This window comes from Onychomys torridus, chromosome 4 (assembly GCF_903995425.1).
Source record: "Onychomys torridus chromosome 4, mOncTor1.1, whole genome shotgun sequence".
Taxonomy (NCBI): Eukaryota; Metazoa; Chordata; class Mammalia; order Rodentia; family Cricetidae; genus Onychomys; species Onychomys torridus.
Window position 1 is genome coordinate 8,338,564 of NC_050446.1, and position 13,695 is coordinate 8,352,258.

The window sequence follows — 13,695 nt, forward strand, 5'->3', positions numbered from 1 at the left end:
CTTTCCTGCCTATACCCCTCTTCTCCTGGCCTGCTATCAGAGGCTGCCAACCTGGAGCTCTAGCCAGTGAGTGCCCAAGTGCACAGAGACCTTCTCCACTGAAACCCTGCCAAGCTGACTCAGAACCCCACGAGAAGACTGGGTGTCTACTCTCTGTGTGTCCCTGTAAGAGTAAACATGTATTAAGCTCTTACTGTATGCATGGCTGGCCTGGATGCTTTAAAGGTATCATAGAGGCCGCAGGCCATTATCTGTCTCCCATTCTCCATGCAGGAGAGCCGAGGCTCAGTGGGATCTGATGCTTTGGCAAAATGTAAGAATTGAATGCAAAGCCTCCACCCATCACTCTGTCCACCCTGCCAACCAGGCTCTCACTTTCTCTTCCACCCATTCCTTTGTCCACTCTTCTGTCCACAGTTCCACCCATCAAGCTACCATTCTCCATCCCTCCTCCTCCCCATCCCTCCTCTGTCTTCCTCACCATTCTCTCCTCTCTCCTTCATTTATCCTTCCTTCTTTCCATCGCCCAGCCTCCACTCCCCTCCCATCCATTCCCTGCTCCTTCCTTCTGCCCCCCCTCCCCCAAGAGTCTGTGAGCAGCCAAGCTTTATTGAGCGGTCCCTCAGCCAGGCGGCCTCTCCTGTTTTGGCCTGGGGACCACACTTGTGAGACTTACCCTGACCTAGATCCACCCGTGGGGTGCCACGTTATACTGCCCCTTGCCAGGCGCTGGTGTGGTTGTTGACAGGTGTCTTGCTGGGGCCTTGAGTTGCCCAGAGCAAGCTCTGCAGGGAAGAAACAGAGCCACCCCAGGGGCACACACATGGGATGTGCCTTCGGAGGCACAACTAATTTTAACAACAGCCTTAGGAAAAAGACAAATCTGTCCCTTTTTTCTCTCTTTGGGGGAAAAATGTGTCATGTGTGTGGTAGGTATGACTGAGAGTCTCAGGAACCTGAAAGCCATGCTTCTGCTGGCACTGACACACACATCTGCCTGCAGCTGCAAGGTCAGATGTGCGGTCACTAGGCAGTGGCCCCACACGTGAGTCTTGTAGCCAGGGACCCAGGGTGTATCCACAAGCCCAGAGCCCCGTGAGCCCTCACCTGTGTGCTGATGTGTGCCAGTGCTCTGTGAACTTTGACCCTAGACTCTGCAGCAAGAGGAGAAAGCAAGCCATCTTGCTCATACTGACCGTGGCACTCACGGGCCAGCTAACGACCTCAGCTGTGTGGCATGGGGGCTCCCAGGCTGCTGCAGGAGGCCAATGATGGGAAATGGACTCGGCTTGCTCTCCAGGGATGGGCTGACCCCAACCCCAGTGGCTGGCAAGGAGACAGATGTGGCCATCACTCTGCATGGACACATCGCAGGGTTGCAGTCCTGGGGGACTAGGAAGCCCTTGACACTTGTCTCTGTGTCCCCAACCCTGTTCCCTTCCAAGGCAGAATTTGGTCTCCTGAAATTCTGTACACTAATAAAATTGTAACTAATTTACATAGGAGATGGGGAGTGAGTGGCAGTGGTTGCCATGGAGACCATCTCCCAGGCCCTGCTGTCTCCGCCTCTCCTGAGCAGCTCAGACATCAAGAGATCCTCCCTGTACTGTGCAGCTGGGACCAGGCTTCCTGCCTTGCAGGCACCCTGCTCTCCTCGGAACGGAGCCAGCCCTGGAGGGGACAGCATCAGGTCCCCCATCATGCTCCCACTGTGGACCTTGCTGTCCTCTCTCACACCAGGCGGTGGCCCTTTCCCTCTTGCACAGTCACTGATGGCTACATGTGAGGACAGTTCAGCAGCAGAGCCCAGAGCTACCCCCAAGCTGGTCCTCCTTGGAGAAGCCCCACCCTGGATCCCAGGGCTCGGAGGCTGGAGGAGTGGTCAGGCCTGCGGGTAACCAGAGCTGTCTCATTTCAACCCCAAGGCAGCCCCACAAAGAAGGCAAGGTCAGTCCCCATTGTGCCCGCAGTGGAAGGGTCCTAGCCTTTGTTAAGAGAAAGTGCTGGAGGCAGAGCCAAGTCTCCTGCCCCTGATGCTGAACTGTCTCTAGAAAAACAAAACAAACTACCCCAGCAGGGCAGGAGTGAGTGAGAGAGCGAAGGTGGGGGATGGGGACTGTGCTCTTGGATTTTTTTTTTTCCCCAAAGTCTCACCATATAGCTTTGGCTGGCCTGGAGCTCACAGAGAGCCACCTGCCCTCTGCCTCTGGAGTGCTGGGATTAAAGGCGTGCACCCACCATGCCCCGCCCCTAAATTGGGTTTTGAGGGATGAACAAGAGTTCCTCCCCAGAGATCAACTGAGGAAAGACTGTTCCAGGCAGAGAGAACGGACAGGACAGTGAGTTCCAGAGGGAAGAACCTTCCCTGAGGGTCTAAACCTCTAGCCAGCGGCACAGACGGAGATCTCTGCCAACTTCTGTTCAGTAGCTGAGGAGGTAGGCACAGAGCTGAGGTCTGAGCAGGCTCACCCAGTATTTGTGGGTTCTGGGGCCTGGTCCCTTGCTCTGAGAGGGGAATGTGGAATGCAGATTCCTGGGCTCCAAGGTGACTCAGGAGACCACCTTCCCTAGGTGGCTCTGTTTTAACCATGCAGACAAGGCTGCGGAGTCCCCTGTGGTGGTGGCCAGAGTCCAGGGCAGGAGTTGGAGATGCACAGACACATAGGTTTGCTAGCAAAGTTGGACAGTGAGAATACCTGGAGGTGCAAGGGGACTGCATGGCAGCCAGGACTGCAGAGACCTCAGAATTTCCTCGGAAAAAGAATTCATTCCCCACACCCACTTCAGCCAAGGACACACAACATCCTGGTGGACATCCTGAGCTTGGATCCTGTTTCTTCTTCACTGTGTGACCTAAGCACATAATTTTAATTTCTGGGTTTTTTTCTTTTCTTTTCTTTCTTTCTTTCTTTTTTTTTTTCTGAGCTGAGGATCGAACCCAGGGCCTTGCGCTTGCTAGGTAAGCGCTCTACCACTGAGCTAAATCCCCAACCCCTCTTTTTCTTTTTTTAAGACAGGGTTTCTCTGTGTTCTCTGGCTGTCCTAGAACTCACTCTGTAGACCAGGCCTCTGCCTCCTGAATGCTGGGGTTAAAGGTGTGTGCCAATACCGCCCAGCAATTTTTATTTCTAAGATTCTATTGTCTTATTGTCAGCTGGTTTGTGTGTGAGTGTGTGTGTGCCTCTGTGTGTGTATTTGTGTTTCTGTGTGTATACACGTGTAGTGCATTTACGTGGAAACCAGAGCTTGAGGCTGGATGTCCGTTCTTTCTTTCTTCCTCCTCCTTCTCCTTCTTCTTTTGAGACAAGGTCTCACTATGTCACCCTGGCTGTCCTGGAACTCGCTATGTAGACCAGGCTGGCCTGCCTCTGCCTCTCAAGTGCTAGGATTAAAGGTGTGCAGCACCATGTTCGTCTCAATCCCTGAAATTCTTGGCCATTCTGAGCTAATGCCCTCTCCAGAGGCAAAAAGAAAACTCCCTCCAAGAATGTATTGATCTATTTTAAGGTTAACGAGGAGAGGATGGAACACAGAGTGGCTGTCTTTCATACCCCCCCAATCCCCCCTATCACCCACCCACCCCCACCCCCCACCCACCCCCGCCACAGACTCTGGGCAGCTCAGGGGCAGCTACAGAAGATTCTCGCTGGACTTTCTCATGTGTGACTCACCAGGCTCCTTCATGAGGGTGAGCTGACTCACTGAGGGCAGTCTGCTGTTTGTCTGTCTAAGTACATAGTCTACACCTCTGATTCACAGAGAGTCATTTTTACATAAAACCTGAGGCTTAGGTGGAGGTGACTGGCTTTTCAAAAAATGCAATTTTCAACAAGAGCACAGAGCTTGGGAGAAAGTTCAGGCCCCTACAGTATGTAGAAAGCTGCACACAGAAGCTCTCTGGGCTTCACCAGCCAGCCAGGCTGGCCTAACACTAGGCTGTGGGCTTCTGGAGTTTCTTCCGGTCACCCAGGCAGTCCACAGTTGTCCCCTCTGGTGCCTTCCTTGATGCTTGTGACAAGAGGTGCCATCGCCCGCATGGAATGTAGCCCTTAAGAGTAGAGGCCAGCTGACTGACTTACAGTTCAGACTGTCCATGTGCGTCTTGGAGGCCCCAGGTTCCATTCTTAGAGCACATGGGTGGGGCTTTGGCCAGCAGTCTCCAGGGAGTGGGGGGAGGGGACCTGTGCATTAGCCCCGGCTAGCCAGTCCGGGGCTTCTTACTAATGGGTGCAAATGCACTTAGTGCTGAGGCTGCAGCCGGTGCTGGGGGGGGCGGGGTCTGCAGCTTAATGGCTTTCCTGCCAAAGAGGAAGAAGGATGGCTGTATAGCCAGACACACAGCCTCGATGAGACGGACAGACAAGGGCTTACCTCGTCTGGGACACCTCCTTCCCTCAGACAAGCCCCTCCCAGCAGGGCCAGAATGGAGACACAGATCCGAGGCCTGGAATGGTGACTGGGCACAGATTACACTAGCCTTTGCAGCGGTGGCCAGTGAGCAGACGGCGTGCACAGATCCTGGGCCCTGTGTGTGCAATGCCTCCATAACCCCCACAGCTCACTGCACAGACCTCTCCCGCCCGGTCCATTCTCTATGGCCTTAGTCCTGTGTCACAGGGCTACTATCAGACCCTAATCCTCCCTCCAGGCCATTCTTCTAGTTGGGTCTGCCCCTGTTGTGTGACAGAACTTCCTGGGGAGACACAATATACATCTCTACTCACCCTAGAGAGGAAGTCCCTGATGGACCAAAGTACTGATACCACCAAAGTCCAACTTGGTGAACCACCGAGCTTAGCTGGGGTTACTTTGGGGAATATGAGTGAGGGGTCACTTACAGGGGCAGAAGTGACTCACAGACAGCTGCATCACCAAGGCCCACCTCAGCATGAGTGAAAGCTCACAAAGCTGGGAACCTGGAGCACACTGCCTGCAGGCAGCTCACAGGCTGGAGAGTGTCCTTTCTGGGTGACTCGGTGTAAACTTCTTCCAGGCAGCTGGTCTGGTCTCAGAGTCTTCCTTGCAGCTTGTCTTGTCGGAGAGTGACTCTCAGCAGCTTGACTTGCTTACTTCTTGGCAAGAAGGGACTTAGAGAATCTAGTCAGTTTCAGGGACTTCCTGAACCCTTTTGAATTTACCTTCCAGCATAAGCAGCCTCCCTGCAGGATGAAATGTTTCCATCTTGGAGGAAAGGGATACACAAGAGCATCCCCTGAAGACTTCTCTGAGCCTCTTGTACAGGATATCCAGGAGCCTTTGAGACCTTGACCTTGTCTTCCTCAAAGCTGCTCCTGCCTCCAGGAAGAAGAGGAGTTTGGTGACCCAGCAACCATTGCTGCTGCCCTGAGTGGGCTCACCCAGCCAACACTGTGAGGAGGGTAAAGGCGAAGGAATGGAAGAGAAGCCAAGCCAGCACTCCAATGCTATTAGCCTCTGGATCAAACCATGCCTGAAGCCCTCTCCTACCACTGAATTGTTCTGTGACAGGCACCTGTATTTCCTTCCTGGGTTAGATTTTCTGTCTTTTGTAAGCAAGGGTTCAAACAGATACAGATGTCCCCGGATGGTGGGGAGTTGCTATTTTGTATGACATAATGAGGCCCGTCTGATGACCGGTGTGCAGATTTTGTACAGTTTGTGCCACAGTGGGCATGCTACACAATCTGGAGCCCATGAGTTGGCTGTGAGCTTGAAGAACTGTGTGAGCAATGGAGGAGAAGGTTGGAGAAAAAAAAAAGGCCTCTTTTTTGCATTTGAAAAAGGTTTTGAGTGTTAGCAAGATAGCTCAGTGGGGCGAAAATACTTTCTGTACAAGCCTGATGACCTGAATTCAATCCCTTGAGCCCTGTGGTGGAAGGAGAGACTCCAAAGGGTGGCCCTCTGACACCCATGTGTGCACAGTGGCATGTCCACCCCCACCCCATTTCAATTAGTGTGTAAAGAAATAGGATTTATGACAGGCATGTTGATACACACCCTTAATCCCAGCACTTGGGAGACAGACAGGCAGATCTCTGGGAGTTGAAGGCCAGCCTCGTCTACAAAGTGAGTTCCAGGACAGCCAGAGCCACATCATAGAGACACTGTCTCAGGAGAAGGAGGAGAGAGGAGGAGGAAGAAAAAGAGGAGAAGGAGAGAGGAGGAGGGAGAGATGCAATGTGCTGTGTAACTTTTCTGGGGAGACATAATCCAGATGTGTCACCCCAGAAAGAGAGTACTGATGATAGCCAAAGAAACCCGACTGAGGTCTAGCTCACTGGTTAATGGGCTATTGGGGTCACTTACGGTAACACCAGTGTGCTGTTCAACTTGACACAAGCTGGGTCGTCTGGGAAGAGAGAACCTCAACTGAGAAAACGCCTCTAACTAACTGGCCCTAGGCAAGCCTGTAGGCCATGTTCCTTAGCAATAATTGTTTTATTTTATGTGTGTGAGTGCTGTGTCCACATACATGTATCTGCAGCACATACATGTCTGGTGCTCAAGGAAGCTAGGAGTGGGCGTTGGATCCCCCGAAACTGGAATTACAGACGGCCATGAACCACTGTGTGCGTGCTGGGAATTGTGGGTGGTGATCACATCCCCCCTTTCTGTATCCTCCCTCCCCAAGACAGAAGGGCCTGTGTGCATAGGAAAGCAAGCTGAGCAAGCCACAGGGAGCCAGCCAGTTAACACCTCCATCTTCTCTGCTTCAGGTCCCCTCTTGAGTCCTGCCTTGGTGTCCCTCAATGACAGTTGTAAGACGAAGCAACCTCTTTCCTTCCCAGTGTTTTATAGCAGCGGAAACCGAGCTAGGACACTAGGTGAGGGGCTATTTATAGACCCATGGTGACTCTAGGGTGACTGCCGCAGCAGGAAAGGTCCGGACCCAACATAGGAGCCGACACCCAAAGCTCTCTTTAGCCTTCTCTGCACAGCTTCCAGGCAGCTCCATTCACAAGGGCCCCTTACCCAGCAACCCATTCGACTGCTTGATGACCTTTGGGAAGGGCCTCATGGATCTTGTAATTTTCTGAGTTTATTTTATTTATTTGCTTATTTATTTATTTGTTTATTATTTATTTATTCATTATTCCCTGTTTTGATCCAAATTTTTTTTTATTTATGAAAAATTTTATTTATGCTCATGTGCACACCATATGACTGTAGTACCCTCAAAACCCGGGAGCTGGTGTTAAAAGGGGTTGTGATTTGCCCTGTGTAGGTGCTGGAAACTGAACTCAGGTCCACTGGGAGAGCAGTCAGCACTCTTAACCACTGAGTAATTTCTTCAGCTGCAACTTCCTGGGCATCTTAGGCTTTCTTAAAAAGCTTCCTGAGACTTACCGATTGTCCCCCCACCCCCTCCCTCCGGGAGAAAATTTTTCAATTTGAAAGAACTAGCTACACAGCACACCACCCCTTCCTCCGGGACATCCCTTTCATCCCCCTTCTAAAGTTGTCCCCAGAGCATTGAGTGAGATGATAGAGACATCCGGTTTCTTCCATTTCGGTCTGGGTGCCACAGCCACTGTCCCTTATTCTCACCCTCTTCACTGGTTCTAGTTCAGCAACCCTACCTACTGCACAAAAGAAGTTTGCCTCCGAGGCTGACACTAATTAATAGAAACGGTATTCTAAGGGCATAAGCAGGAAGGCAAATGTTTACAGGTCCACCAGATTCACTTAACAAAGGCGTTGTAGTGGCTCCCTGCTGGAGCCATGGGTCTTTGCCCCGGCTTGAAGTGCTCAACATCAGTTCTGTCCTGTGGATCAGCCTTAGATCCCAGCAGAAGGTAATTAGTTGCACCTTAACTGTCACCAATGTTGTACCAGTGGGCACATCTTGTTGGCATGCTGGTAGTATACCATGCAAGGTTCACAACAGAGCAGGACCATTGGCAAGCCCCCACCCCACCCCCTCTACCCCCCAACCCCCACCCTCACCCCCTGTCGCTGGCCTGCGTAGCACCGCCTAGCCATACAAAAGCCAGCCAGTGGGGAGGGTGCTTCAACTCTGCCCCATCTCAATTCCCCATGTCATGCAACCAAATGTCTTTAGTGATGGGGACTCAGCACCAAGTCCTGACATGCAACCAACAGCAGCCACAACCGTCTGGATAGTCAGGGATCCCCTAGGGACTCCCTGACAAAAAACTTGGAGAGGTAACTGGCCTTTGGCTCTGGGGTTTTCACCCAATAAAAATATGGCTCTTAGGAAGTGCCCCAACTCTCTCAGGGCCCTTTGTTCAAGCTGCCTCATAAAGATGGCATCCCACCCCAATCCACCCAGTTAGGAGGAGTCCACGCCTTCCTTAACTCTCTGGTAAACATCAAACACTGCCTCTGTCGTGCCCGATTTCCTGAATAACCTGTGTCCTTCCTCTGGTGCCTTCCAGTCCTTGGTATCAATGGGGACCTTGGCCAGTGATAATTAGGTGTCCCTGATGGGGGGCCGGATTTCCCCCCTGTTCCCATGGTGGGTTGGATGGCTTCATTTCTCAGTTTCTCCACTTCCACAGCCCTCTGCCAGTCTCTGTTGGGTACCAGTTATGTTGTAACACTTTTCTTGGAGAGAGGGACATGACCAAAAGTCTGACAACCGAAGAAATGACCCCACCTGAGTACAGCCTGTGAGTTTATTGGGGCCACTAACAGGAGCCTGAGCGGCCCCAAACAGCTGCACCACCAAAAGTCTCCTCAGCCTGGTGCTTGTGTCCTGGGCATGGAGACCTCCATGAAACACTACGGTGGGGACGTCAGTGAGGGGCTCTGGTGGCCCTGTGGCCAGGGCTTCTTTATGGGAGACAGCTAGCATGTCTTTGGTCATGGGACCGCAGGTGCCTGTTGTTGGAGCTGAAGCTCAAGCCACCTGTGAGCGCCAGAGTCCATATTCTGTCCATTTTCTGTCCACCTGTCCATCTTCTGATGGTCGCTCCACCTGTCATCACAGTATTGCTAGAGCCCCTGGGATCCAAGGCCAGGCTGTCTGCCAGGCCCAGGCCCAGGCCTCCCTCCATCTGCTGTCCTCCAGAGCCCTGAGGTGCAGGCCAGGCAGCCAGGTAGTGTTCTTCCTCCATCACAGAACATTCAAGCTGGGCGGTGGTGGCACACACCTTTAATCCCAGCACTCGGGAGGCAGAGCCAGGCGGATCTCTGTGAGTTCGAGGCCAGGCTGGGCTACAGAGTGAGTTCCAGGAAAGGTGCAAAGCTACATAGAGAAACCCTGTCTCGAAAAAACAAACAAACAAACAAACAAAAACAAGAGAGAGAAAGAGAGAGAGAGAGAGAGAGAGAGAGAGAGAGAGAGAGAGAGAGAGAGAGAACAAACATTCAGGCACAGAGAAGCGAAGCGAAGCAACTCATACACAGTCACACAACTATGAAGAATTCTCAGACTCTGAAACCAGTTCACCTGTCTCCAGACCTGTTCCTTTTTTTTTCTTTTTCTCCTCTGAGACAGGGTTTCTCTGTGTAACAGTCCTGGCTGTCCTGGAACTCTCTGTAGACCATGCTGGCCTCAGACTCACAGAGATCCACCTGGCTCTGCCTCCCGAGTGCTGGGATTAAAGGTGTGCACCACCACCTGGCATGACCTGGCCCCTTTCTATTTCCATTTGCTGGTCTTTACAGTGCAGGCTGGGAAAGAGAACTGTCCTGAGTAAGGTCCCAGTCACATGGCCTCATGACTGGAGAGGTGGGATGGGAGCCAGCTCCTGAAGAGAAAGGACTCTGCTCCATCCTAAGTGTCAAGTGTGTGTTTAGCACCCTCCCTCACTACCTTGGACCCTCACGCATCCTATTAACCTAGTATCCGGAAAATAGAAGCTCAGAGAAGTTAGGCAATTTATCCAAAGTCACACAGTGAGAAACAGAGGTCTCTAGAGCCAGAACCTGTGCAAAGACCCTGAGGCAGGACCCAGGACCAGGGCACAGTACAGTATCTGGGCATGTAAAGATTTAATTCCTTAAGCAAAGGTTGGCGCATCTGCAGACATGGTTTCCTGTTCATCCAGCAAGGTTTTGCCAGCCCTAGGCTTGGGTTCCCCTTGAGGATGGAGGGAGCGGGGTGCACAAAGACCTGAGGAGTTACAGCTTGGGGCACATCAGGTTGTTTTCTAGATCTTATCTAGAAAGGGAGAGAAGTGGGCGAGTACTGGAAAGAGCTTACTGCCTGCTTCTGGTGGTGTGTGTGTGCGCGCGCGCGCGGGTGTCCGGCTGCACAGATGGGCTTGAGAAGCCTCAGAGCATCCCGAGGAAACAGGAAGTGAAAATGAGCAGCCTGTAGTGAGGGAGCTGGCAGGCACAGGCGAGGAGAGGAGAAGGGGTGAGGAAGGCAGACAAGGAGGGGGGCAGAGGGGGGCTGTGACAAGGAGAGAGAGGTAGAGGGGAGGGGAGAAGAGGGAGAGAAGGAAGGGCCCACGCACATCCCTAAGTCCCCCCCCCCCCCTGTCCCTGACGGCTTTGGACAAGGTCCTTTCCACTGTAAGGCCCTCAGCCCAGGCCATGCGTCAGCTGCAAAGCCTGGTCAGGCCCCAGCATCTTACAGAGAGGAGGGCTTTGTCCTCCCAGCTACCCTGTGTCAAGACCCTACCCGGGTCTCCAAGAGCCAGAACTCCCAAGGGCAGTGCCCTGGAGCTGGGGAAGTTCCCTCTTGTTACCCCTTTCCACTTCCCTTTGTGGTTCGACTTTGCAAGGCTGAAGCCCAGGTTTTCTGCCTCAGGACTGGGGATGGAAGAGTACTGGCCTTGGGCCACCCATACAGCACCCACCACTCCACATCCAGAAACCTAGCATGGGGGCAGCAGGCACAGACCCCAGAGGCCCTGCCTCCCAGCACTGTAGAGAGTCCATCACCAATCAAAGGTAAAGGGAGTGGTGCCTGAGCTCAGACCTCCCTCCACCCCAAAGATTGACTGTGGCAGGACCATGCCCCAGGGTCACCCACACAGCTGGAGCTTGGGTGAAGATGGGCATATCAAGAGCTTTGACCACATGGAGCCAGATGGAGACGCTGCCCTGATCTCTGCTTCCTTCACACACCCCCATCCTGCCCTTCCCCAGACTCCTGTGCTGGCCTGGGCTTCCCTCCACCATGGTGATGAGGGCGAGCTAACAGATATGCTCAGCTGTGGAGTGGCACCATTCATACTGAAGATGACAGTGAGTGGCTGGGCAGAGGAGGGGGCCTATGAACTGGAGGTCAAGCAGGGGTCAGCCATAAGATGACTTAGGGACAGAATGCACCAGGCAGAGAGATAGCAGATGCAGAGGCCACAGGACAAGAATACACCATGTGCGTGAGGACAGCCACATAGCAGGGCAGGGAACGTAGCTTGTGCTTGGAGGTGGTTGTGGAGAAAGGACCATGGTTTTGAGTTCCAGTATATCGTCAGTCACCATGCTGTGGAGGATCTGGCCTGACCCAGTGAGCTAAAGCAGTTGTGAGGGAGCATGTGAGTCCAGCATGCCTCTTCCCCGTCATGCTCCCAGAGTTTGGATCCCCAGCACCCAGGAAAAGAACCAGATGGGGACATCTGCAATGCCAGTTTGGGGAGATCTGCAGAAGCTCAGTGGCTAGCCGGTGGAGCCAATTAGTGAGCTCCAGGTTCAGTGAGAGATTCTGACTCAAAACATAAGGTGGAGGGCAGGCAAGAAGGCGCAAGGGAGAAAAGCTCCAGCCACAGATCCCACCGAGTGAGCTCCATGCCCAGGACCCACACAGCAGAAGGACATCACCTATTGCTACCAACTGACCTCTGACTTCCACACATGCACACAGTACGGGTGTACCCATCCACGCAAACTAAATATGTCATCCAACAATCAAGGCAGAGGCCAGACTGGAAAACACCCTGGATGTTAACCTCTGACCACCATAGACACGGACATGGATGCACACATGTACACGCTTCCTCACCACACACACTTCCCCACGAGATTTTCCCTTCTCCCAAGGCTCCATCCCAGCAACAGTAATCCCAGTTTCAGTGTGCGCCCTTGTCACTGAGCGCTTGTCCCCACTTTCCAGGCCAGTAGACCCCGTGGGTGTTGGGAAAGAGGCAGGGTGAAGTGGGAGGCAATGCTGAGGGGCCTGTGGGGGCTGGGGGCAGGGCAGCAGAGGGATGGGCTGGAGGTCAAGGAGGCGTCTTGCCTGCCAAACCTCAGAGCAAGATGTAGTGTACAGTCAGCAAAGTGTGTGCTCAGGTAAGTACATGGGGGCGAACTCACAAGTGTGTACACAGGTAAACATGTGCACACTTATTGGACACATGTGGACATGTGCATGGACCTGCACACACCCTCAGGCATACATTCCCACACTCCTGTGCACCCCAACACCACGTATGATCACTTAGACTCTCACAACAGGCTGTCTGGGTCTCTCTCCTCAGCAGTGACCAGGGCTCATTTATTCACTTAACAAACACATGTGGGGCCTCCTGGGGGACAGACCAGGAAGTGGGTACACAGACTCATCAGGGAGGCCTCAGCTCTCTGCACTCCCCAGAGCACCTAATCTGGGTGCAGAGTGAACTCAATCTGTGGTGACTGGTGTGTTGTCCTGTCTGTGGGAAACATGGAGGTTTAGGGGGGCCCACTGTGGGGCTGAGCAGGGGAGGCTGATCTCCAGAGGGAAAGGCAGAGAGTCGGGGCTAATGACTCAGGCAGGCAGAGAGCCCACTGTCCTCTCTTGACCCCAGGCCACCACATAGCTGCCACTCTGTGTGTTCCCAGCACTTGGAGAGTCTAAGGTCCCAGTACAGGATTCTAACACACACACACACACACACACACACACACACACACACACACACACACAAGCTCAGTTTCCCCATTTGAGCTCTGTGACATAAGCTAGGTTGCTTCACAGCGGAGGCCAGGGCCAGCCGTGTACTTCAGGCACAGGCCAGACCCTGTGGAGAGCTATACTCAGCATCTGGCAGCCATGTTCCTCACAAGGTGCACCAGTGCCTCAGTAGCTGCCTCCTGCCACACACAGATGCAGGCCCATAGATGCTCTTCCACCAAGACCACCATGGAGGGCACATCGCACCTAGAGGCTGCCCTGACACCCCACGCTGCCACCACTCAAGCTTCCACTTGTCCATGACTTGCAGCTCAGCCAGCTCAGCTCCGCCTCTGGTTCCAGGCCGGGCAGGGACAAGCTGGCAACAGCCACCACCCCCAGCTGAGGGACTCTGCACCGAGAGGGATGTTCTTTCCCTTCCCTCAGGCACTTCTCTGAAGAGTGGGAAAATCGATGGAGGCAGAAGAGAGGCTGTGGGGAGTAGAGCTGAGTGAGGGTGGAGGGTGGGGGTGGGAAGAGTTGAGGGGGGCATGGGGGAGTTGCGTGGGGGGCGGGCTTGCAGACACCAGGTCTCCTAGGCCCCTCCCTGGACCAGGTCAGGGGTGGGCAGGGCCTGGCTAGGCACTGGCTGCTTTTGTCTTTTCCTATTTTTGTTCAGATTACAAAAGCCACAAGTGCAGAAGGGGGTGCCAACCTCCTGGCCCGCACTCCACAGTGGCCTCCCTTGAGCACATACAGCAAATTCTCACAGCCCTTTTCTCTGCACATCCACACACTGTTTCACCTTTACAAAAACAGGAGATGCGCGATGTCTGCTTTCCTAAGGCCGTGTGGCCACACCCTCTGTGTTTGACCTGTCGCCCTCATGGTGATGTCCAGTGGCCGCACCGTGAACTGTCCTGGTG